Below are 26038 nucleotides of genomic sequence, written 5' to 3'. Positions count from 1 at the left end.
GCAAAAGCAAAATGTACAATAAAATATATGTCAGAAAATAACTCAGTTTTTAAACAGCAATTTTTAAACCCTATCACACAGAACAATATTTGTCAGCCTTTCTAAAACAACCATAGCAAACCAACTTATAGCTGAAGAGCAAGCATGTATGTTCCTTTCAGGATTTTAAACGTGGGGAGACAAGATTATTTCCATCTAAACAAAACATCTTTTGAGGTACATTCATGCATGAGAAATCCTGAGTTCTTTATAAAGCAATACATTCCAAGGTTATTATATATAATTGCATATGATATTACATCTTTGTCATGCTCAACTATATATGAAAAAATGGAGTCTATAAATATTAAGTTAAAACAGGACAACCAAATACAAATCCAGAACTCATGTATTAGTGTTTCTACTGCCATATTGCACTTCTAACTTAGTAAAGTTGACAGCCAGCTCTTGTTTTAACATCTTCTACAGTGCCCAATCAGCACAACTCTTCTATTAAATTAATCACAGGATCATAATGTGTACATTAAACATTTTTAAAACCCATTTAAAGTCCATTAATTTGTTAAAATATGGCATTTTAATGCTTTGTTTCATTTTTTTTATTACCAGTGACTCTTTGAGTGATATTCTTTGGTGGTTTAAAAAAGAAATTGTCCATACAGAAGCATCTGAAACTTATCGATTGACAATAATTTAGGAGTTCCTGACCTTGTTAAAGATGTTTTAATTGAATATATTACCGCTGAGCAATTTTAGATAACCCAAAGTCTTGCTGCAAGACAGTAGACATTTATTTCAAAGTTTGATTAACAGTAGCAATACCTTTCTTTCCCAGAAACTTCAAAAGAAAGCTTCCTACATTTTTCAAACTAGGATTATCCCAAAATTCTCAAGGAAATTGGCATAAAATTTAAGTTTCTTTCTCAACTTTATGCAAAAATATCTTGCAGCTTTTAATTCTGAAAAAAAAACATCTTACTAGATTCAAATCTCTGCTCCTGACAAGAAGTCAAAGGGGTCAAGTGATCACTGTCTAATTTTATTCACTGAGGTCTTTGATAAAAATTTCAATTCTATATGAAGTAGATAAATCTGAGAACTAGGAAAGTTGAAACCATCAACTTTAGAATTATCTAATTTAGATAAGCAAAACTAGGGTAACCTTCATCTCATAGAAACAAATCTTATCAATCTGTTTAAAATATTAGCATATATTAATATAGGAATCTGTCTAAGAAGGTATGTCAGTTTAACAGTGTTATCCCTCCAATAAACTTGCAGTTATGTTTAACCTGTTAAAGTAAGTATGAATCTGATGTAAACAATTTGAAATATTTATCCCTACAAATGAGAATATCATTCTTTGAATAATTATTCCAGTTTTTTAAAATAATTCAAATAATACTTAAAACTGTATTTTTTTGTTTACAATTTTTCATAATCTTTGATTTTATAGGAAGTATATTAGGCTTATTCAAATTAATTTATTTACCTGATAAATTACCAAATTGTACTATAGCCAAAATTCTGGGAAAAAATATCAATAGTTATCAGTAATACATAAATACATAAAATATCAGCATGTAAGAATTTGTATTCAACTTTAGTTACTCTGATATTCAAAATATACTCTGCTAATAAAGAAGCCAAAGTTTCTAAACAATAAATTAAATACAAGTGGAGATATTAAATGACCTTGATGAGTTCCCTGAAGCATCTTGATATATGAAGTAATAATATTATTTATTAAAACATTGATTGATGGGTTTCAATAGCACATTTTAATTCAATTACTAGAAGAGAAGAAAAAACGTATATAGGTAATCATTGGGTTATCCTAGCAATTGGAACTGAGATTGATCCATCACTAAGCAAGGTAGTCATAAAGCATGACATCATGTGATCACATTACATAGTGATGACAATCCCAGGAGTTCCTGTTGTTGTCATAATCCCAGGACCCCATAGGTTGTTGTGTAAGAAGAACATGAGTTCCAGGTGGGAAGAGAATGAAGGGATGCCACAGGTTGGTTCTGGGGACTGTGGGTAGGCCAGCAGGAGTAGTGGGCAGGTGCTGGGAAGCATGGGCAGGTGCTGGGAAGCATTGGCAGGTACTGGGAATGCAGGAGGACTGGCAAGAACAACACCGGGAGATGGGTTCTATGGAATATGAGATCCCTGGGATCTTGCACTGCATAGTGGGACTCTTTGGGAGAAAAAGCAATGGGAGTGATTCATGGGAGCAGCTTGCAACCTTCCCTGCTGGCTTCCCCATTTACTTTGCTTGTGGGAATCTGGCAGGGAAGGTCGCAAGTGGCTTGTTGCAGTGAGTGCAGCTTGCTGCAGTATGGTAATTGGAAGCTGGACACCCAAGCGTCTGGATCATGATTATATGCATGCAAGGGCACTGCAGTTGCTGAAAGTTTGCAGACTGGTCGCAAGTCCCCTTCATTCAGTACCATTGTAATTTTGAACAGTCACTGAAAGAGTAGTCATAGCCCAAGGACTACCCAGTATATCCAAGACAAGTTATAAAAATGTAAACTTCAGTATATTAAAGGTCATCTCATAACCAGTGAAACAACTATTGCTGATTTACTTGTCTAATATGTCATAGAATAATAGAATTGGAAGAGAGAAGTCACATTATTATTCACATACAGTAGTTGATTTTAGATGTTATGAAATTTTGTACTGTATTTTTGCCCTATACGGTTGTTCAGTTTCGGGCACAAGAATAACTTCTGCATTTTAATGGTGTCAATGGGCAGGAGTTTGTCTCAATGAGCAGAGTATCTGGCCATAGTTTTGTTCTGAAAAAGACAGAAACAATATTTTTATTAAAGCCAAATATTAGTCATTCAGAATACTTTAAATCAGTGAAATTTCATAGATTGACAAAACCATTCCATATTCATCATTCTCGTTATAGGCCATATATATGATTACAGTGGTACCTTGGTATCCAACTGCTTTGAAACTCATTGAATTTGATAGTCAATGCATTTGGACACAAAAAGTTTGTCCCTGTACTGATATAGTGAGCCTTGTGACCCACTACATCATTTCTTATGGAAAAAAATGGTTCGGTACTCATTGTTTTTGGTACTCATCACACCTCCCAGAACCAATTAATAATTACCAAGGTATCACTGTATATTATTTAACATATAAATTCAAATGACTATTCTATATAAACAAGTATTAAACAGTCTGTACTGTCATATCAAAGTGCATTGCATCATTTCTATTGAACCCTGCCCAAGCTGGTCAACTCCCAAAGCAAGGCCTTTGAGGTGTACTATTAGTTTGCACATATCATAATTCCCAAGTTGCATCAATAGGTGCAGAGGAAGGGCCCAGCCAATAGGCATTTATCCCTTTATTCCAGTCATATGCACTAACTCCATGATATAACCATTGTTGATGTTCAATTTAATTGAGTGTGTCTGTCCCAACATTGAATTTCTTTGCATAATGAGATTTCTGGTTTGATATTGATTTAGAATTAATAACTGGTAGTCCATACGAAGTTAATGGCATACAAATGTTAATATTTGACTACAGCAGACTTTAGATTCTTTAGAGCAAATATATACAGGTAGTCCTCAACTCGTAACCATTTGAAAAAAATGGCTTACGACTGTTTCTCATACTTCAACCATTTCAGCATCCTCTATGGTGTTGTAATCAAAATTTGGGCGCTTGACAACTAGCTTGTATTTATGATGGCTGCAGAGTCCTGGGTCATGTGATCATATTTTGTGACCTTCTGACAAGCAGAGTCAATGGGGAAGCCAAATTCACTTAACAACTGACTATCTTAACAACTGCAGTGATTCGCTTAAGAACTGTGGCAAATATGGTTGTAAAATGGGGCAAACTCACTTAACAACTGTCTTGCTTAGCAACAAAAATTTTGGGCTCAATTGTGGTCATAAATTGAGAACTACACACACACACACACATACACACACACTGCTTCCTTTCTGAATTTTATTTCCTTAAGTATGTTAATTATAGGATTGTTTTTAAATTTGGATCTTAGCCAGGTCTGGCCTGAATAACCATTATGATTTAACAACATGGGAGTAATTTGACAACTGAACAATGAGAATCCCGAATTAGAATCTAAGGAGAAAGCAGAGTGATGCTTTTTATATCACAGCATCAGTGTTTCACATTTGAAAAAAAACAGAGGACAACAAAAATAAAGAATAGTGTTGGAATTAGTTTAACTGCAGCAATTTTAAAGCTGCATTTTAGTATTGCAATTCTCTGCTTGAATTGCAGGAAACTAAACTTGTAGAAAAAGGAAAAAGATGTTAGCACATCATTTAAGGGGAGAAATTTCACAATTTAAATTACAGTTAAACAGATAACAGACCACAGTCATCTGTCTGCTAACTCTGGAAATCTTCATAAAATTACTGTGAGTACTTCAGAGTAAGTGATTTTGAGTCTGAACCCATCATTGTGAGTTTGTTTATTTGTTGTGTTTTAATTTGAAATGGCAATGGTTTAGAAGAACGGACCCTGATGCCACAAAATTAAACATGTTCTGTAAAATTGTCTATACTTTTGGTTCTCGTAAAACTTTAAAAACTACTAGTCAAAGAATAGTTAGCCCTTTTAGGGTGCTGAATTTTAAGCATCTGTTTGATTTAAAAAACTCAAACTCTCCATCTATTTCCAGTGGACTAGGCCCAACTCAAGCAATAGGAGAATATGTTTAGTTATCTGAGCAATTTCTTTCAGGGCTTTTTCTGTCTTTTTGGTAATTTAAAAGTAGGTATCAGGAAGCTGATAGAACTGATCTAGAATGTGTTGCTGTGGATGAACCTAAAGATTTTATGTTTCCCATCTAGTCAGATGTTTATTAAAGGGAGTATTAGATGAAAGTCACTCTGGCTCCAATACAGAGGTAATTTTGCAGTATAAGAGAGACAGAAACAGACTCTAAAGGTGTTTCTTCAGTGGTTCATCAACCTGTAGTTCCACTTTGCCTATTTGAAATGGGTGTAATTAAATGCCACGTGCTTTCTCGGTTTTGTTTTCCCAAATTCTAGAAATACAGGGTATTTTGCTACACAGTATCAGTTGTAGAACTTAAGTAGGTTTAATGGTTGGAATGCAATCATGTAAGCATGCCAAGTCATTGGTCTTCCCCAGCTTCAGCCGTTTTAGTAGAGTTTCTCTAACCCTTATTTTCACTTACAGTATTCTTTCTTAAGTGAAGATACCAGAGTTCCAATCTTAAAATCATGATCCATCTAGAAAGAATTTGATTTTGAACATACAGTCCCTTGACAGAGCGCTACCCTAGCCAGTTAGAAAGTGGAATGCAGAGCAGAGGAGAAACCAACATCTAAAAGAGGGACTTTGTGACCAGAAAATCCAACTATGCAATTTGTATATGAGAGCAGTGGTGGGATTCAGCTAGTTCGCACCACTTCGAACCGGTAGCTAATTTTATGTTGCCCAGGCCCAGAACGGACTTCCGGAAGCAGCATCCACACAGAGAACTGGTTGTTCACATATCTGAATCCCACCACTGTAATGAAAGGTACATTGAGATAGTGGGAAAAGTTTTAAGCATAATTTTACAAATCTGATCAATATTGCTATGTTTTACCTGGAGCCTAACAACTGTTGAAACCATCACGGTTGTCCCTAATGTCTCAAGCAGCCAGTTTGAGAATGGTCCTCAGAACCCCTGTTCTGCCTTCTAAGTGACACTGCAGCCAGAATAAGCCTATTTAATATGCTCTTTGGATTAAAATGTTTGTTTGCCCAAAACATTGTTATTTATTTAAGATCTCTAGTCTGTATAACAGAGGGCTCTTCATGTGCTGACTGTTCATAATATACGTTTTTGTGTATGAAGTATGCCTTTACTCAAAAATCTTCTTTCAGTAGTGCTTTCCAGAATCCTATTGCAATCAACTCTTTAAACTTATATACTATCTTTTCTGCAGAACTTTTTTCTACTTTTGGAAAAGTCTTTTGTGTTCACTTTTTCAAAAAAAAAAAAAAAAAGCAAAACAAAAAAGCAAGGAAAAAAAGCACTTAATTGAACCCAGTCCAATTTTACCCATACTACTGCCTAGTACTGGGAATATCATATCTCTGTGGTTGTACTTTCCCACGTCCCAAGTTAATTAGTGCACAGTTCTGGTCACGTTTCTTTTAGTTCCTGACCTGTTATCAGAACTATCCTGTCTTGATTTCCCCTTGGGTTGCCCAAGCATGCTGTTTTCTTCCTCTTCTTGATTCTCCATCTGCCTTTTCGTGGTCTCTAAGCTGTTAGGCCGCAAAGCATGTTAAATCTGTAAGGTGCCTTCTAAACAAAAAATAATACGAATACTCATTGTAGTTTTCTGTAGACCTCCAGTAGCATTGTGACCTTGGGATCTAGTTGCTGCAGGTGGAGGCCTCCTTTGTTGAATGGGCAGCCCCAAAGGACAGTTTTAAATAGTTATACCTACATTTGTGCTATGCACAGATTCTTCTGCATTAGGCACTGTCGTAATGAAATGTCTGAAATCTAGAATTATGTAGCATTTGTAATCTTTAAGGTGAAACAAGAGCATTCCAATCCTGGAAGTAACCTCAGGGATTTCCATAGAAAACATCTGGACTCAGAAAAAAATGATAGAATTGTTCCTCATAGGTAACAGCTGTTAAAATGGAATGACTGTCAAAGTAAACAGTTCATGTCTAACCTTCAAGAAATCAAACTTTGTGCCTGAATCATTAAGTACTGAGCAGCTTCTCAAATTATGTTTCATATGTAAGCAAGTTTTTTCAGAGTAGTTTTGTGATAAGCCCAGTCCTTAAAATAGTTGCTTATTAATCTCACTTCAGGAGCTTCGGCAGAAGAAGATACAAACGAATCTTTACTGTACTTTAGTTTATCTTCTACCGAAGGAATAGGACACCTTCTATAAAAGGCAGTATTCTTTCAGAAGTTTATATGGATCTGGTTATGTTGGTTGTGGCAAGACTATCTTGTCCTCTGTCTTGGGACTTCATGTTCTTTTTTCATTAGGATTGGCTACTATAAAGCCAGTTCTGGATCTTGGAGCTCTTATAACACTAATTAGGTTCAAGAGATGAACAGACTTATTCCCAGTTCAGCTGCTGAGTTAGCTTCCTGGTGACTATGGAAAGAACTCTCAGCTAACTTCAAGGTGCTTTTGAGGAATAGAGATATGGAAACAAGATGGATGGTTTCTATGTAGACCTCTGGGAGAAAAATGGAATGTTCTTGGCTAAATCTGAACTACGTATGTATGCATTTAGAACTGATTATTTGGTGAACAGATTAACAGAGAAATATTGCTTGCACCCAATGGCAGATGAAAGATATTCTGATCTTGCAAATAGACAAGTGAGGGGTGGGGACAGTTTTTCATTTGTTGACAGAAAATTTGCACCATCAAAGCTTATGGGATTGGATTGCAGGACTTTTACAGTAGGTTAGGGCAAGTATTGCCCTGTTAAGAATTTTCAGTGCTGCCAGCAAAACAATATTTAAGCCATTGGTTCTCAACCTGTGGGTCAGGACCCCATTTGGGGTCAAATGACCATTTCACAGGGGTCGCCAAACAACGCAGTCCGCCATTTTTTTCCACTTTTCCTTAGCTGTGCTACTCCTTTTATTCTATTGGCTTTTGAAAGCCAATAGAATAGACTCTCTTGAATAGAGTCTAATTCTATTGGCTTTCAAAAGCCAATAGGAATTGTCCAGGCTGTCTCTGCCCTGCTGAGCCCGCCAAAAGTCCCATTCTGCAAACAATGCTGCATCAGTTGAGTAGTCCTCGACTTATGACCGGTTGAGTAGTCCTCGACTTACAACCAGTTGGGGGTCGCGGCATTAAAAAGGTTGAGAACCACTGATTTAAGCTGTTTCCTAAGGAATATCAACTAGCTTACCAACAAATTAACCGTGTATGGTTTTCTCTTGATTGGCTGAGATTTCTTTAATTGGGCAATGGGTCCAAACTAAAAAACATTGTTATACAGATGTGACAGAAAGGCATGAAACTAATCACATTTTGATGCAGTTTCCTGGTGGAATTAGTTGGGAAAGATTAATTTTGTGGAGTGACTTGATGACAAGTCTAGAAGCTTTCAGAAGTTTAAATCACAGGAAGAATGATTTTTCTACCTATGTTGTAATGCAAATAAGGAATTGACATTAGGGAATATTGCTGAAGAGCATTGATATATCTCTCTGAAAAAGCTTTGCATTTCTTAGACATACTGTTTATTAAAATTCAATACTTCTGTGCTAAATCTAATATAAATATTAGATTAACTGGAGTTTAAAAAAACAGTTTGAAGATGAAGCTCTTCTTGTTTTCAGTCAGCTATTTCTACTCATTTGATCCTTTAAAAAAAGTCTATTCATCAATCTGGCGCCTTTCAGATATGTTAGGACTATAATTCCCAACCAGATGGTCAATGAATATGCTGGTATAGATTCCTGTACTCTGAGTGCATTTGGGAGGTTTCAACTTGGGGATGTTTTTTGATAATATACAGGCAAACTAGTGAGTGATAATGACCATTTTAAATTCAATTTCATAGTAGCCTCTGCTTTGTTGTTGTATCTGGACTCTTTAGTCTGCTGTCACAAGTTCCCTTTCATTTAATTGGGTTTAAAACTATGAGGAGATAGATATGTTCCATATGTAGAAATGATTACACACAAATAACTGCCAGACCCTGTTAAATAGTTACTAGTATTTGTATGGTTATTAAACGTTGTTGCCTTAAAATGGCTGATGCAGCCTTCCTTCCCCTTGAGGTATGTTGAACTTCAGACAGTGGAGTTGACGTCCATCTCATTTAGAGAACCTTTATGTAAGTGTAAAATATGTGTTTCTGTATTAAAATTGAGAGCCACTTTGAACAAAGTAGCAGATAAATGATGACAATTGTTCAATTGGATTTGAAGCTGTCATAATGCTTCAGTGCACTTCCATGAACTGTAGCTGAAGGTTAAGTCACATTTTACTGAGTATTCTAATATTCTCTATGCCATACCATGCATTAAAAAAACAATTATAGTGCCAGAGCCCAGGTACTCCAAACCTGTAAGCAATTTATTAATTCTGGTTCACCCAAGCTTCCACTCATAATAATTTTTCCTGTTGTTGAGACCGGGGGTAACTTTTAAAATCTTCATCATTTGGTGTAACTTGTCTCTGTGGATAATTAAAAAAAAATACTGAAGTCAAATTGAAAAAAATTCCTAACTGGTTCCTACTTTTTTATATGAAGATCTTCCCATGCAATACACACAATCAGCTTTTGAATTTTCCATGATGATAATAACCAAGCTATTTAAAAATAAAACAATAGGGGGCTTCACTCAAGTTATCAAGGTGTCTTCATGAGTGGACAACGTAATGATCATAATCCAACATTAGTATTTCATCTAATGGTAGCACTTACATCAGTTGGAATGCTGAGCTCCTACAGAATCCTCTTTACCTGCTGCAGCTCTTCATTCATATTGCCTTCTGCATGTGATGATATTACCAGCCTCCAAGTTGGTTTCTTTGCAGTAGGTATCTTCAGAGAATAGATGGGACTAGCAACAGGTTTTCTATGCAAGATGAAGTATTTCCCACCAAGATAGGAGTGGAAAATTAACACCAATGAAGCACCATAATCTATTTTTTGCCCCTGTTCAACCTGTTTTGCTCCTGTTTTGCCCTGACAGTGTTCAACCATTTTAAGACATAAAATTTGAAAGAAGCAGAGTATAAGATTACCAATAATTTTAGCACCATATTTACAGTACAGAACCTCTCTCTAAAGAAGGAAGAATTGGTAAAACCCAACTTTGCTTACACATGCAGGTAATCCTTGACTTAGAACAGTTCTTTTAGTGACTGTTCAAAGTTACAAGGGCATTGAAAAAAGTGACTTGTGACCATTTTTCACACTTATGACCATTAAAACATGCCCATGGTCACGTGATTTACATTCAGATGCTAGACAACTGACTCTCATTTATGACGGTTGCAGTGTCCCGGAGTCATATGATCCCCTTTTGTGACCTTCTGACAAGCAAAGTTAATGGGGAAACCAGATTCACTTAACAACCGTGTTACTAATTTAAGAACTGCAGTGATTCACTTAACAAATGTGGCAAAAAGTCATAAAATGGGGCAAAACTCACTTAACAAATTTCTCACTTAACAACACAAATTTTGGGCTCAGTGGTCGTGAGTTGAGGACTACCTGTATTACATTGCACTATATAAAATTAACTATAGATGTCACAGATCTGGAGGTAATAAGTCTTCAGCATGTAAAGAAAAACTTAGATCAAACAGCTGTGCTTCTAAATGAATAAACTGATACTGTGCACTAACCACGTAGTCTTGAGGAAGCTCTTGTGAATTTCAAATGGTAAGTAAAGAGCAAAACCAGGGGAGCCCTTGAGGGGGCATTGCAGGGCACCATCTTGGGAAATACTATTGGAGAACATTGTGTATGCCATCTTCAGTATCATGATAATATAAATATTGGGGATCAACACTTTTATTAAGTAAATAGTAATAAGGCTTGGGGAGGTTTGCATGTAACTTGGTAGGTTTTAAACTATTTATTTATTTATTTATTTTAATTCTGAAAGTGCCTCAGTCTATTGGAATGGGAGCTATAATAAATTTAAATAAAGTAGATCAGAAGGCATGCTGAATAGTTCTTAAGCCGTGCTGTTCAACTCCATCTTCCCTTGAACTTTCAGAGTATTTAGCCTCTAGTGTACAGTGAACTATTTATTTTTAAATACTTTCTTTAGATGAAATGTAAGTTTTAATGGAAGAATAAATCTTTGCTTTAATATCTTATAACATAGTAGCTGCTATATAATAATAGGACAACATGTAAGAGCAAAACATTAACTGTTTAGTGAGGGTTTTTTAAATAGGCGGTTGAGAAAAAGAATAATTATCTTTAATCTAGATGTGCATATTTATTTTTGTAATTTGCTTCTTCAACAGACTGAATGCCAAAAATTTGGGCTTTAGCATTTAAAATGGAGTAGAATAAATAAATGATTAATTTTACGGAATTAAGTAGATGCTTCCATTGAAATAAATCAGTCTGTGACAGTAGAATTAAGGAATTCTGAATGTATTTACATGAGAGACTGAATTTTATATGGTGTTATGCAGTCCAAAAACCTTATTAATGGTAAAAGGGAATGGGGATATGGGAAAAGATATACACACAAAAAAAGCTACCATGTGAAAATGATCCATAATAGCCACAGTATACATGAATAATGTCCCAAACTGCCACCTAGTAAATTACTGGTAATTATGTCAATTCAATTTAAATTTTTATTTATGCATGTGTTTTGAAATTAAAATTAAAAATAAGATTTTTCCCTACATGCTGGAAATTTTATGTTTTGTGTTTTTTTAAATCAAACCTCTGATACATAAAATAACTGCAGTTAAAATGCTTTCAATCATTGTAAAGAAATAGTACCATTTTTGTTTGTTTATTTATTTTATACCTTAGTAATAAGAACATGATATCAGGTTTTATTAAAAACAAATCCGGAATGCCATATAATCATAATGAGCTTAGTTTTATATTAGCTTATGTAAAAATGATTTTTTTTGTCCAGGAAATAACATTTTCCAAACTGAAAAGAAGTGAATAGTGGAGTTCCTGAAACTACAGAATGTGCTTTGAAATATTTTTGCTATTTTATTTTGCAAAGCACACATTGTTATTTGTTTCAGTGTAGTACTGAATGCATGACTATGCATTATTTTTTTTTTATTTTTTTTAAATTTTATTTATAGCCTACCTTTATTAATTTTATAAGCAATGAAGACAACAAACATACCTAACACTCCTCCTCCTTCCTCCTATTTTCCCCACAATAACAACAACAACCCTGTGAGGTGTGTTGGGCTGAGAGAGAATGATTTGTCCAATATTACCCACCTGGCTTTCATTCCTAAAGTAGGATTTGAACTCATGGCTCCTGCTTTCTAACCTGGTGCCTTCACCACTAAAGCAAACTATACAGTACTATATTTCTTGTATGGACTAAATGATGGTGCAAACATGGCACAGATACTTTAGAATTTATTTGATGCCATTATCAATTACAATCTTCTCTCTTCTTCTTCTTCTTTTCTTATATCAAATGTTTGTTTATGGTGATTTATAGTGTCCAGTTCAGCATTTGAATTTTTCAATTGCCTAGATCAGTGATGACAAATCTTTTATAGATCGAGTGCCCAAACTGCAACCCAAAACCCACTTAGGTATCGTTGGGTGCCAGGTGGGGGGTGGCTCATTGGGTGGGCGTGGCTTATTGGGTGGGCATGGCTGCGGTGGTAACGACAGACTGGGTGGGACTAAAAAGTTCAATCAATCAATTCCAACTTTGCGAGATCTTACTTTTTCCTGTGAGAAGTTGAAATTGATTGATTGATTGAAACTTTTTTTTTTTTTTTTGCAAACGGCGGTGGAGGCTAAAGCGAAAAGATTTTATAAAACCCAGGTGAAGGCCTAGGACTGGGGCGATATTGCGCATGCCCACAGAGAGGGCTCTGCGTGCCATCTGTGGCACGCGTGCCATAGGTTTGCCACCACAGGCCTAGATATTATTTTATCACCGACCTCTGTTTGTTGTATTTCCTGTACTTTACAAAGTTCTGCCTAATTTTAACAATATTCCAGATCAGTATTGGTGAAGGTTGAAAAGTTTTTTTTTTCCTTGTGTAACTTCTTTGGAAAAAAGAACATTCCTATCATACTTTTTTTTCTTAAATAGGAATAATGGTCCAGATTGAGCCGAGTATGTTTTTTTATGTTCAGCTCCCCTCCTTTCATTTCATTGTGCTTGTGGCCTTTCAGGAGATGAAAAGAATGGATACTGCCCTTGCTTCAGTTTATGCACTCAAGGCAGTAAGCATTACTCAGTGTGATTCCACCCACATTGTGTCAGTCATATAATTGTATCCTGGGCTGTTGAAGAGAGCTACAATTTAAGAAGGGGCACCACAGTTTTAGAACAGAAGAGACTGCTGCTGATTTCAATTAACAGGGTTTAGCTTCTATTTTGCATAAAGCTGTGATCCTGTTGTTTATTTGGGAATCAAGTCCACAAGATGTGATGGGGCGTTCATCTGAGGGAACAGGCATTAAGCTCACTCTGCAAAATTAATTAAGATGCCTAAACCTCTATTTTGGATTAGATGATGTTAAACACTTGCTAATCTAGAAAAGCTTTTCCTAATCTGGTGCCTTCTAATGTGTTCTAGGAATGATGGGAGATGAAGTCTTACACTCGGAAAATAGCCTGGTTGTCAAAGTAGTACGAAGGTGGTACTTGCCTGATCCTTGCCTGCCTTGATAATAATGCAGCACAGGATAAAATTAGTACATTTCACTTCTCAGGTGAAACCAAATGTGGGATCAGTGAACTGAGTTGAGATTTTTACCGGATCAGTGCGTCGTATCAACATGTTGATATTGTTATTACAGTATTTAGTTCAATGTCTGCACTGAAGTTGCCAGTGTGCTTCCAGAAGTTCAATTCCTTCGCTTTGTTCAAAGAATCTTAAGCGGTTGTCCAGATGTATTTGCCTTCCATTTATAATAATCCTCAGTCTTCCAAATTCTGGTGCTCATATAAGAAGCCTTCCCCCATGGAAACCTTCCATACTATGGGGTGTGTTTGTTTGTTTGATATCCTGTTTATATAGTTACTTATCTCAAAATATTGTAACTCTGGTTGACAAACAAGGATTCAAAGCAAAGCAAAAAAAAGGAATAGTATAAATAACCCATAGCAAGAAAATAAATATAAATGCATGCCCAAGGTCTAAAAATATTCACTTCTAATTGTAGGACAAATCAGTCAACAGAGCTTCACAGCCCAAAAGTTTGGGGGGATCAACCAGGGCTTTAATGCCTTACAAAAGGTTAATGGGATCAGGGCCATCCGGGTGTCTGAGAAGGTGCTGACACCCAGTGCTTTTTATGTTAAAAAAAAAAAAAAAGGTGCCGGAACTCACATACGTCATACAACCCGCCTTGCCTGCCCTACAAGGTTCCATCCCAAAAAGGTCCCGGAACTCCGTTCTGGGCGTTCTATGACAAAAAAAAGCCCTGCTGACACCTAGAGAAGGCATGATACCTAGATCCCACTAAATGACACTCCTTAATAGATGGGACCTGAAGTATGCACCTTGTTGATCAAAGATAGACAGTCCCACAGTCATAGATACAAATTGAGATACCTTTGAAATAAATATCATCAGTGTGAATTCTGCCCTGCCCCTTCTGTGGTGATTTTAAACCCATTTTGTAGTGCCTTATCCCTTTTTTTAACTACTAAGTAGAGCTCTGTTAATTACAATTGGTGCTGATTTTAATATTCTGTGTTAATGGATGCTAGAATGCTTTTTTATTTTAGGTCATTAAATTCTTTATGAATGTGTCTTAGATATCAGTTTTTTTTCATTGTACACCACAAAACAAATAATAAATGATAACCAAACCAAACCAAACCAAAAATCACCTTGTTCCTCTAATTATGTATAATGGCAGTGTTAAGGTCTTTCAAATGTCAGATCTTGTCTTTACTGCATCCTGCTGCCATATCATTTGAAAACAATTTTGGGAGAATGTTTCTTTAAAAAATTGAGAGACCACAAGAAATGTAAGTGAGCATCAGATTCCCTTTTAACCTATTCCAAGAGTTCTCTGCTTTAAATATCACAGCTGTCGCTCATCTCTGATATGCGGCGTAAGAGCTTACACCAAGGAAAGCTTGTGATCAGAAAGAGCTGCTAGTGGTCTGGTTTTACTATGTCTAGTTTTTTTGTATGCCTTTTCTTAGATGCGCAGTGAAACTTTGCTTTGACAAACTAATTAAGGGGAAGGATGCCCCTTATTCACAAACATCTCTCAGTTACAAAAGTATGTCATTGAAGCCATTTGTATGAATGGTACCATTACTCAAAATGATGCAAGTGACATCATTTATGTCATTACACATATTATGCAAAATTGCTGTGGAAATTGGGTCCATTGCATGCACAGTCCATTGTATCAAAATCCACTGAATTGTAATTCAGTGAAAGATTCCAGTGCCTCACTTAACCATAAAAGCAAGTTCGAGTGCTTAATTATATCAACTTTATTGTTATAGAGTCACACTTATTTTGGTTCTTGTTGTATATGGAAAAGAACATTTTGAGTAAGGGTATGATGAGGAATATGGGAGGAAGAAAAGAACACCCATGAAAGAGTGATTGAGAGTGCTGTGGCATTTGAGAACTGAACTGCAGGTTTCCTGGTACATGGGGAAAAAGAAGTCCCTTATTGTCCTTCTACAAATCCTAGATACCACAATATGCTAAGGTAGTCCTTGACTTACAACAGTTCATTTTGTGACCATTTGAAGTTACAATGGCACTGGAAAAAGTGACATATGGCCGTTCTTCACACTTATGACCATTGCAGCATCCCCAGGGTCACGTGATCAAAATTCAGATGCTTGGCAGGTGACTCATATTTATGACGTTTGCAGTGTCCTGAGGTCATGTGATCCCTTTTTGTGATCTTCTGACAAACCAGGTCAATGGGGAAGTCAGATTCACTTAACAACTGTGTTGCTAATTTAATACCTGCAGTGATTCACTTAACAACTGTGGCCAGAAAGTTCATAAAATGGGACAAAACTCACTTAAACAAATGTCTCACTTAACAACTGAAATGTTGGGCTCAATTGTGGCCATAAATCGAAGACTACCTGTATTTCTTTAGTAGTCAATTACCTTCTCCTTGTACTATTAGATCATAGATATGAAATGTAAATTAATTATGTGTAAAAATAGAAAGTAGAAATGTTTAGATTGCATTTTAATGAAAATTCACCCAATCGACAGTTCTCAAATATCAATGAACCCAGGAGCAAGTAAGAAAACTTCCTGTATCTGAAATTTGTAATTAAGTTTGTTTATTGTATTAAAGAAAAATAGGTAGATTAGGAGGAAATATACCAAAATGTGTTAAAGACCATCATTTACCCCCCAAAATGTCATATATTACAATTAAAAACATATAAAGATTGATAAGACTTTTTATTTTAACTTTTAAAAATAGTCAACTGATCAGGAAATAGGATGAAACTAAATTTGGAAAAATAAAAAAATGGGGTGAAATTGAATTTCACACATTCACCCATGTCTACATTTTTAGTAGGATAGGCACTTTATCTTTTTGAGCAGATCTGTCCTCTGCAACTCTCTGGCATACTTGAAATGTAATAGATTTTAGCAAAATTTCATTCCTCTTATTACTGTTTCTTTGGCACTTCATTTACTTTTATGCCAATTATATAAGCACTGTGTCAAAAAATAAAATTAATTACCTGTAATTCTTGTTCTCTGAAAAGAGAAGCCTGAGCCTAAGAGTTGTGCAAAGGTAGAGATGTGTTGTTACATTTAGCTTGTATGTCTCTAGAGGTTTCTTTTTTCTAATCATTCTGGTCAAATCTTACCCATTTTTCTGATTTTTTTCTAAATCATTGTTGCATTACAACTCATAATCATGGACACAGGTGATATAAAAGCACCACTAATGTCTATTTGATCCCATTTTATGTGACTACCATAATGAAATCTTATATAGCAAAAAAGCAACAAAAAACAGCTTCTTCTTTTGGTACTTGTTTTGAAGATGAGATGAAGACAGAGAAGAAGGAAGAAAATAAAATAACAACTGTTGGCACAAACAGAAATGTGTGACACAGTGGAAACAGCAGGCTAAAATATTGATTCCTATCATCCATTTCAGGCAGAAGGAGCCTATAGAAATAGTACCTTTTAAACAATTCTTCAGGGAAATTAAATAATTGAGATGCTAGTATGCTCAGTGGTATTCGATGCACACGACTACACCCTGAAAACAAAGGATTCCTACTTAAGTCCAGCAGCTGTGATTTCTATGCTGTGTTTTTAAAAAATGAACTAAGTCCATACAGAAGTAAGTTCAGAGATGATAGAACCTAAATGTTCTTCTCTGTGTAACTCCACAGAAAAGCCCTTAGAAGGGGAGGGAGTTGCTACTCTTGGTCAGACTTGCCAGAAGCTTTCTTTCAGATTTTATCTGTTGGTGATGGTATATGACTTTTTTTTTTATCTTGTTTTACTTTTTACACTACAATGCAGCTTTTCTCGTTTCTCAGTATTTTTTGTTTTTAAATACTCACAGATACTGTTTTTGGCTTTTATTTTTTTGTTGTTAGCCTGAAGTGGGACAAAGAGTTACAGCTGATTCTTAACAGCAAAATAGAAGAGGATGAAAAGCAACAATTCCCGGAATTTATCTAATAGGAATAATACAAAGGCACATACAAGACGAGCATTCTGCTTTATTTTAATCTTCTTCCCAATGCATCTAGATGAAAATATGAAAAAGGAATTACATTAATTCTGGGAAGAAAATTTGACTCAATTCATAATATCACCAATTTTCCAAAGCAGAGAATGAGTTTCTGATCACATTGCATATCTAAAATTCTTTTCCATCCCAAGTCATTATTCATATTCTAACTAAAACTAATATTGTTCACTATACGGCAGTAACAGTTGAACAGAGGTTTTTTTCCCTAAACAAAAGTAGAAATCTTTTAAAAGACATTTCTGTTGTGCAACAGATGTTTTCTTCCTGTTACGTTAAATATGATTTGGTAATAACTAGAGGCAATAAAAAACCTATAATAATAATAATAATAATAATAATAATAATAATAATAATAATAATAATAATAATAATAATAATAATAATAATTTTCTTTTAAAATACTAAAAATGTGAATCCTGGGCATTATGTTAACCAAATAAATGAAAAAATGAACACCAGGATATAATAAACCAGACTGTTTAATATAAACAAGCCTGTGGTTAAGAAGAGTCACTAAGCTTTCGTCCGGCCAAAAACTGCCGGCGTCATCAGGGTTAGAATAGAAGGAGATTGGGAAGGCAGCTCATATAGCCTCCTGCCTCTGCGCCTGGCTCCTTGAGCGCGTCATAGGCCCATTGATTGTGTTAATCCGTATCGCACAGAGTTGTTCCGCATCAGGCAAATTGTCCTTGGCTCCACTGGTTGTTTTACGATCCTCAAGTGCTCTCTTAGAGCGTGTGCAAGCACTTGGAGGGCGGCTGTCAATCCGTTCCTGAGCCCAGTCTCCCTCCCTCCCAGGGCCATTATCCTCCCCTGCCCCCAAGGCCGTTGTTGTAATTCCTCCGCTCCAGTCCTACAACAAGCAGCTGTTCTGGCATTCTTGCTCTCTGTCTTCACCCTTCCTCCCCCTCCTTCCAGATCGCCTCAGTGCGTCCGTCCCTGGCTTAGGCCGTTTAGTCCATCATCTCGGTCCATGGGAGTCGTGGTCATCTCACCTATAGAGCCATCGTCCAAATTATGCAAAACACTGTCATCGTTTTCGTTAGAGATTGTGCCCATCTCATCCATCATTCTACTGCCCCAATCCTGCCAAGGAAGAGTTAAATGTCTTCTCAGCAGGCCGTGGTGCTGTTTTTCCCATCTCCTAAGAGTCTGGTAAGCTGGCAAAAGATCTATATGCCGGTTGATGGAATTTTCATTAGAGAGCCAGGCTTCCTTGAGTAGGCAGCCACCCTTGGTAGCCTCACGAGCTATAACCTCTGCATTTGCTAGATCGAACGTGTGGCCACAGCTGGACATATGAGCCCACACTTGTGAGCGTTGCTCCTGCCTTCTAATAGCCAGTTCATGTTCATGGACCCTGGTCCTCAACCTTTTAGTAGTTTCCCTAACGTAATTGCTTGCACAGTCTTTGCAATTGATTCTGTAAACCACAGACAATCTTTGACCATTGGGGAGTGGTTCTTTTGGATGCATGACCTTGGACCTAAGGGTGTGCTCAGGCCTATGGGGAACGCTCACATTGTAGGGGGCCAACAGCTGTGCTGTGGCCTTGGAGACACCATGGATGTAAGGGAGGGTTGTTCGTGTGGCCAGCATTGCTGTCACATTGGAGCGTGAGTCTCTATGATTTCGATGTGGTCTACTATGCTGTCTCACAAACCCCATGGGATAGCCATTGCGCATGAAGATGTGATGAAGATGTTTTTTTCTCCTCGACTTTAGCTCTGCCCGTGCTACAATGGGAATTAACCCGTTTAAATAGCGTCTGGATACAGCTGATTTTTGTGCTATCAGGTGGTTGCTATTATAATGTAGCATTCTGTATGGGTGGGTTTACGGTATACAGACATGCACAATGTGCCATTAGAGCATCGGCTGATCAGTACATCCAGAAAGGCAAGACTGCCTTGGGTCTCTTCTTCTGCAGTGAAGCAGATGTCTGGATATACCGAGTTCAGTTCTTCCAAGAATTTGGCATTATCCCGTCTTTTGACAATTGCAAAAGTATCATCTACATAACGCGCCCAAAATTTTGGGCAGTACCTAGACATTACTATTGACTCTAGCCGCTGAAGAACCGCCTCAGCAATAATGCCTGAGATGGGGGATCCCATGGGCATCCCTTTTATTTGTTCGTATACTATGCCCCGAAAGGTGAAGTATGTCTTCAGGCATAAGGTTAGCAACTGTATTAAATCATTGGTATGGAAAGAGTCCTTATGTTGTTCTGGCCCCTCTTGTAGGAGGTACCTTGTTGCCGTGACCTCCAGATCTTGAGGGCTAGAGGTAAAGAGTGAGGTAACATCAAATGATATCATTACCTCATCTTTCTCTATCCTTAGGGGCTTTACTCTCTCTAGAAACTCCTCAGCTGATTTCACAGTGGTCTCATTGTTACTGACCAAGTGGCTGATGCGACCGCTAAGCCATTTGGCTAGTCCCGAACTGGGTGTGCCCCTGAAGGACACAATAGATCGTAGGGGGATCCCCTCTTTGTGTACTTTCAGGAGGCCATAAAACATAGCCATGGCTGCGTCGCTGGGACGTATCCTCCTCAATGTGTCATCGTTGATTTTACCCCGACGTTTGAGGTTGCTAAGTACCTTATTGATGCGGTTTGTGTGCATTGTCATCGGATCTTTGGTGATGACTCTATAGGCTGTGGTGTCATTAAGTAATGCCTGGGCTTTGTCAAAATACGCTGATCTGTCCATAACCAGTTGCCTGCCCTTGTCAGCTGGGAGTATGACAATAGTGTTGTCCTATTTTAATTGTTCCAGGGCCTCTTCCTCCTCTCTAGGTAGCACCTGACGCCATTTATGGTTAATCAGCAGGCCGGTAACCCGCTGTCTGATTGTGTTTCTGACTTCGTCATTGGCCTCAATGCATTGAATGGTAGGCTCTAGGGACGCCATGAAGTCAATTGCCCATGTGTCCGTCAGATTGTGGCCTGCATCCCGTTCTCAGAGGGAAATCTGTTCCTGGGTCAGGGGTTTGGAGGATAGATTGTGGACTAGCTTAATAGTGTGCCCACCGTTATCTGGCGCCTGTAAGATGTCCATTTTGCATTGGAGTGCCATTGCTTTTTGCCAGCTCGCTCTTACAATGGCCTGGTGGACCTGTTGGTGGAGTGCCTGATAGTGTTGATGTGTCATTGTGGCATGGCAGCATTCACGATGTTCTTGGATTCCTACCTTCCACATTCCTATGCGCCTATGATGTTTGTTGATTAAAGCGCACATGGTGCGATACTGGAATTGACGGGTAAACCTCTGGCACTCTGCCGAGTCTATGAGGGGTCTATGACTTGGGGGATAGATCTCCTCGGAGGCAATCATGAAGAAAAGCCAGTTTACGGTAGCCAATGGATATACGCCATGCGAGCTTCTCCCATCTCCTGGCATGGAGCAACACAGCCTGCTCATAATTGTCTTTTAAAATACTAAAAATGCGAATCCTGGCCATTATGTTAAAAGAAAAAATGAGACTGGGCTCAGGAACGGATTGACAGCCGCCCTCCAAGTCCTTGCACACGCTCTAAGAGAGCACTTGAGGATCGTAAAACAACCAGTGGAGCCAAGGACAGTTTGCTTGATGCGGAACAACTCTGCGCGATACGGATTAATACAGTCAACGGGCCGATGATGCGCTCAAGGGGCCGGGCGCAGAGGCAGGAGGCTATATGAGCTGCCTTCCTGATCTCCTTCTATTCTAACTCTGATGACGCCAGCAGTTTTTGGCCGGACGAAAGCTTAGTGACTCTTCTTAACCACAGGCTTGTTTATATTAAACAGTCTGGTTTATTATATCCTGGTGTTCATTTTTTCTTTTATTTGATTAATGTATTAATTTTTATAGGATTAGGAACAGGATTAGGGTCAGGATTAGGGTTAGGATTTTTAAAATAACATTCTCAATATTTAGCAAACAACATGTCTGGGTTCATGTATTTAAGAAACAATGAATAATAATTATTTATCATAAACAATATGGTAATTAATCACCCAATAGTCATCTTCTTACCAATATATATTCAATGTCATATATCACATTCCTTTCTCCCTAACTCATTTTTCTAGCTATTGATAAAAATTATCCCATGTTCTAAAATACACTGAGTCTAACTTAAATGTATCTATGGTCTCTCTGACATCTAAGACCTGGGCACTTTCAGACCATATTATTTCAATTACATATTTGGTATATAATTAAAGGTAAGAGACTATTGGAGAAGTAATGCCTTTTTATATTAAATCATCAGATAGGAAATAGTTGTTGCTTTTAGAGATTGGAGAAATTATGCTTTTTTATATTAAATCATCAGATAAGAAATAATGGGTGCTTTTAGAGATTGTATCCCATTCATATTTTGTATCCCATTATTAATTGTCTGGAGCATGAAATCTATGTTGATTTTCGTATCGGTTGTCCCATAGTTGAGCAGCATGTGAATCTATAAGATCAACATCTGGAGATGTCTTTCCCTCTGTGGAATGCAGATTTAGCCAAAGAGATGTTCTAAACCATAGAAATCCCATGCTTAATCTGCTGGGGAGAGAAGTATTGGATAAAGAATCAAGGGCAAACAGGAAAATATTTTGAAACATCATAACTTATTTTGCTAAGGAAACACTTGTATTACCTCAACAAGTACCACCAGTCTTTGAGAAAATATGTTTTTTGTTTATTGAAATATTATTATAACAACAATAGATTTTATTTTAAAACATGGATTTAAGTAATAATGAGTTTTAAAGTTTAAATTATATAGGAAGGAAACTACGTTTGTTTAGGATATTTCAGCTGGACAGTTCTAATGGTAAGAGAAATTTGTCAGGGGATATAACCAATTTACCCCTCCCCAATGGGACCAGTGCTTTCCAGTCAACACCTAGCAACTGGAATCTGAAACATGATAGACATGTGAACAGATCCTGTGCTATGAGATTCACTGCCCATAAAATAAACCAATGCATTCTCTTAATAAATGTATCTTTCTGGAAAGGTACAAAGACAAACCAATGCTGGGTACTTATCAGCTTGTTACACAGTATGCAGTTGTCATTTTGAAAAGGATTGCAACATGTGTCTTTTTATGAAATACATTATTTACTTCTTTGGCTTCTTTGAGCCAAAATATTTCAGTGTGCCTTGAAATATTTATATAGTAATTAGTAGAGAGAAAAAGACAGGTTTTGCTCACAGTGTTAAAGGAGGCACACCATTCATCCTTTTCAGTTCAGCTGGATATTCCTGCTTGTTAAAAACCCTGTTCATCGCTAAGCAACCTGGAAGTGAAGTTTCAGTCCTTGTCAGGATAAATAAATAAAAATACCTGTTCTGGATAATACGAGGATAGAAGGGCAAGTTATTGTATTATCTAAAGTATGTTTTATCTGTAATAAGATTCTTTCATTTGACACAGTTGGTTGTATTTGCCAACAGTGCATTAGGCAAAGAAAAAAAATGGAATAAGCACTTGTTGCTTATCATAGGGAGAGCTGCTATACTGATACTTTTTTTATTCTCTCTTGTGAACCTTTGGGGTTGCAGTCTAATTATCGTTGATCCTCACTAATGACTCTTTCAGGGATTATCTCTTACAATGTCAGCCATCTGCTGTGGTTTAGAGTAATGAACTAACTGGGTACAATTAAGGCTTAATCTTAAATTTAAAAACAAAATTCTTAGGTCTCTCAAAGCACAGTAGTAGAAGATGCTACAGACAGAGGTTAGGTGACATACCGGTATTTTAGCTGGTTTGATCCACATTTAATAAGCCACGAAGTTTGGCTGTCGAGGACATTGTTTTGAGAGTTTCTCCTAAATGAGTAATTGTAAGGAATATCTGAATAGCCACTCAATTCTATTATATATGGAAAAATAATTTTTGGCCAACTGCTCTTTATCTTAAAATACTGATACTACATGTCCGTAGTCTTCAATTAATTCCTGTTTCTGAGAAAGTTTGTTGTATCACATATTGTAAATAATCTTGGGTGCCAATCTTAAGAGTGATCTTGTTGTTTAATTGTGAAAAGATAACACTGATACTTGAGAGCACTGCATATATATATAGCAAATAAAATAATGTGATAAAATATTAATTTCAATACCTAGTTACCTGAAACGGAGCGTGCAGGAGTTGTGTGCGCATCCCTTGGGCTATAGGCTTTTCCTATTTAATTAACATAAAATTGTGTTAATATTAATGTTCATAATAAATAATGTTAATTATATTGAGCTCTAATCAGTTGAAGTTAGGAAAGTCTAGAGCTGCAATTCTGTACTAATTTAACTGGGAGTACAGTGGGGCTTACATCTAAGTAGACTGTATTTTTAATCCCATTGAAACCAGTGGGAGACACCATTAATTAATGATGCAACCCTATAAAAAGTCCATCTAGAATTAAGTTCATTGAGGTCAGTGGGGATTATTTTCAGAGAAGTCATAGAATTATATCTTTGAGTTTTATTACTTTCATGCTTAACTTGAAATAATTGTGGTTACTGAAGTGTTTCAGGATTTGTTTCTTTTTTGTTTCAGATGTACTTGTGTGCCTGTGGTAATATTTGTATGCTTTTGTTTAGCTTTGGCCATCAGATATTTTATTAACTAAATTCTGCAAATAAATTGTGCAAACTTGTACATAATATTTTAAATTAGAAATTTTCTACACAATACAAAAAATAGAACAATTTCTAAAATGTTATTTAAAAAAAAAGAAGCATGTTAAAATATTTGACAAAAACATAGGGCCACTTTCTTTTTGATATAAATAGATCCACCCAAGTATCAGAGCATCAATTTCAGCAAATGCCATTTTAGAAAAATCTAATCCTAAATATTCACCTTTGACAATACTATAAATCTATGCTTCCCCATTATAATTTTCACAATTGTGAAAAAAAATAATTTGAAATCTTACCATTTCAAGTACATAAAATAATATAAAAAAAGTTTTTCTATAAAATAATGAGCTTCGTCAGGATGTGCAATTTACATGATATATTAGAATCAGAATATCTCAGAATCAAAAAACAAAGAGGAACTACAGATCTTGAAATGGGTTGTTGATTCTTCACTCCCGTAAGGAGAAGAAAAGATAAAGCCAAGACAAAAACTAGGGCCTAATGTGTTATAACATTTGGGAAAACATAAGGGTATAATGTTATTTACGATGGCAATAAAGAATTTTATTTGTAACTCTTGGCTGTTGTCTAGCAGTTCCGGTGCCATAACCTGAACTGACCATGAGTCCAAGGATAGAAGAATTTTATTTATAACTCTGTAAATAATGTCTATTTAAAACTCAAAACATTATGTCCTGGAAGTTCTGTCAACTCAATTCAGGTTGGCTGCAGTTCAGACAAAGCAAAAGATTTGCTTGTTCTGCATTCAGATGAAACAAAAATAAAAAATGTTTCAGATATTCTGGCCATAGGCACATAGAAAACAAGCTTCTTTGCTGTAAAAATCTGGTAAACTGCTAGACAATGGCCAAGAGTTAACAAATAAAATTCTTTATTGCCATTGCAAATGCTTGTCTAAGAGCCTTAGCTCTTAGCTTTCCTTGAACCTAAAGCACCGATTTGTCCTGAAGGTATAAGGCAGTGATGGCGAACCTTTTAGAGACCGAGTGCCCAAAAACTGGCCCCGCCCCTGCTCTGCCCCCCCATCCCCCACCCTGCCTGCCCACAGGACCACTCACCACCTCCAGGACTGCCGCAGATTGCCCATGCAGCTCAGCAGCGCTATGGTGGCCACACCCTCTGCCCGCGTCCTGCAGCATCAACTGCATGATGGGGTGTGAGGGCAGAGTCTTGTCTACGCTGCCTGGCTGCTATGTACTTGGCTGCGCTTCTCCGTGTGGGCCACACTTGAGGGCAAGTCTCCTTCAGGGGGGCTGCTGGAGAGGAGGGGGTTGCAGGGGGAGGCAAGGTGGGGGCAATGGCACGTGTGCCCACAGAGAGGACTCCAGGTGCCGCCTCTGGCACCCATGCCATAGGTTCGCCACCATTGGTATAAGGCATTCTTGTTGAGCAGACTGTGAGGAGAAAGAAGCTGGTCTGTCTTTTTCATCTCTCAGACACCACATAACTCTTTCAATCATTTACCTCCTTCATAGCAGAAGGAAAGACAGACAAAGGCTCGTTCTTGTTTTTTATCCTGCTGATTATAGAAATTTCAGAGTGCCAAGAAGATAACATACTCATTGTGTAGGCATCCTAAATCTCAAAGGAATCATCAAGAACAAAGAACATACACAGAACGCATACACAATTCAGATTATCATGATTATAGAGCAAGTTTGGTTTAGTGGTTATGGCACCAGACTAAAATGTGGGAGACCATGAGTTCTAGTCCCACCTTAGCCATAAAAATGACTGGGTGACCTTGGGCCATTCATTCTCTCTTAGTCCAAAATAGGGGGAGGATGATATGTTGGATATGTTTGCTGCCTTGAGTTATTTGTAAAAGCAATAAAGATGGGATTCAAATAAGTAAATAAAAATTTCTTCTTGGTTGAGTCAGATAGGTTATCAGGCAGAAATTCTTGCTGAG

The 26038-nt window shown here is 37.0% G+C and overlaps 1 protein-coding gene across 23 annotated transcripts in view; it reads left to right on the top strand.

The window, feature by feature from the left end:
• The window catches only part of BAZ2B (bromodomain adjacent to zinc finger domain 2B), a 260570-nt gene that overhangs the window by 122928 nt on the left and 111604 nt on the right, over nucleotides 1-26038 (top strand). The gene's annotated exons all lie outside the window — the stretch shown is intronic.

This window comes from Crotalus tigris, unplaced genomic scaffold, assembly GCF_016545835.1.
Source record: "Crotalus tigris isolate CLP2741 ecotype Arizona unplaced genomic scaffold, ASM1654583v1 scf7180000024376.1991246, whole genome shotgun sequence".
Taxonomy (NCBI): domain Eukaryota; kingdom Metazoa; phylum Chordata; class Lepidosauria; order Squamata; family Viperidae; genus Crotalus; species Crotalus tigris.
This window is presented reverse-complemented; position numbering and strand designations above follow the sequence as displayed.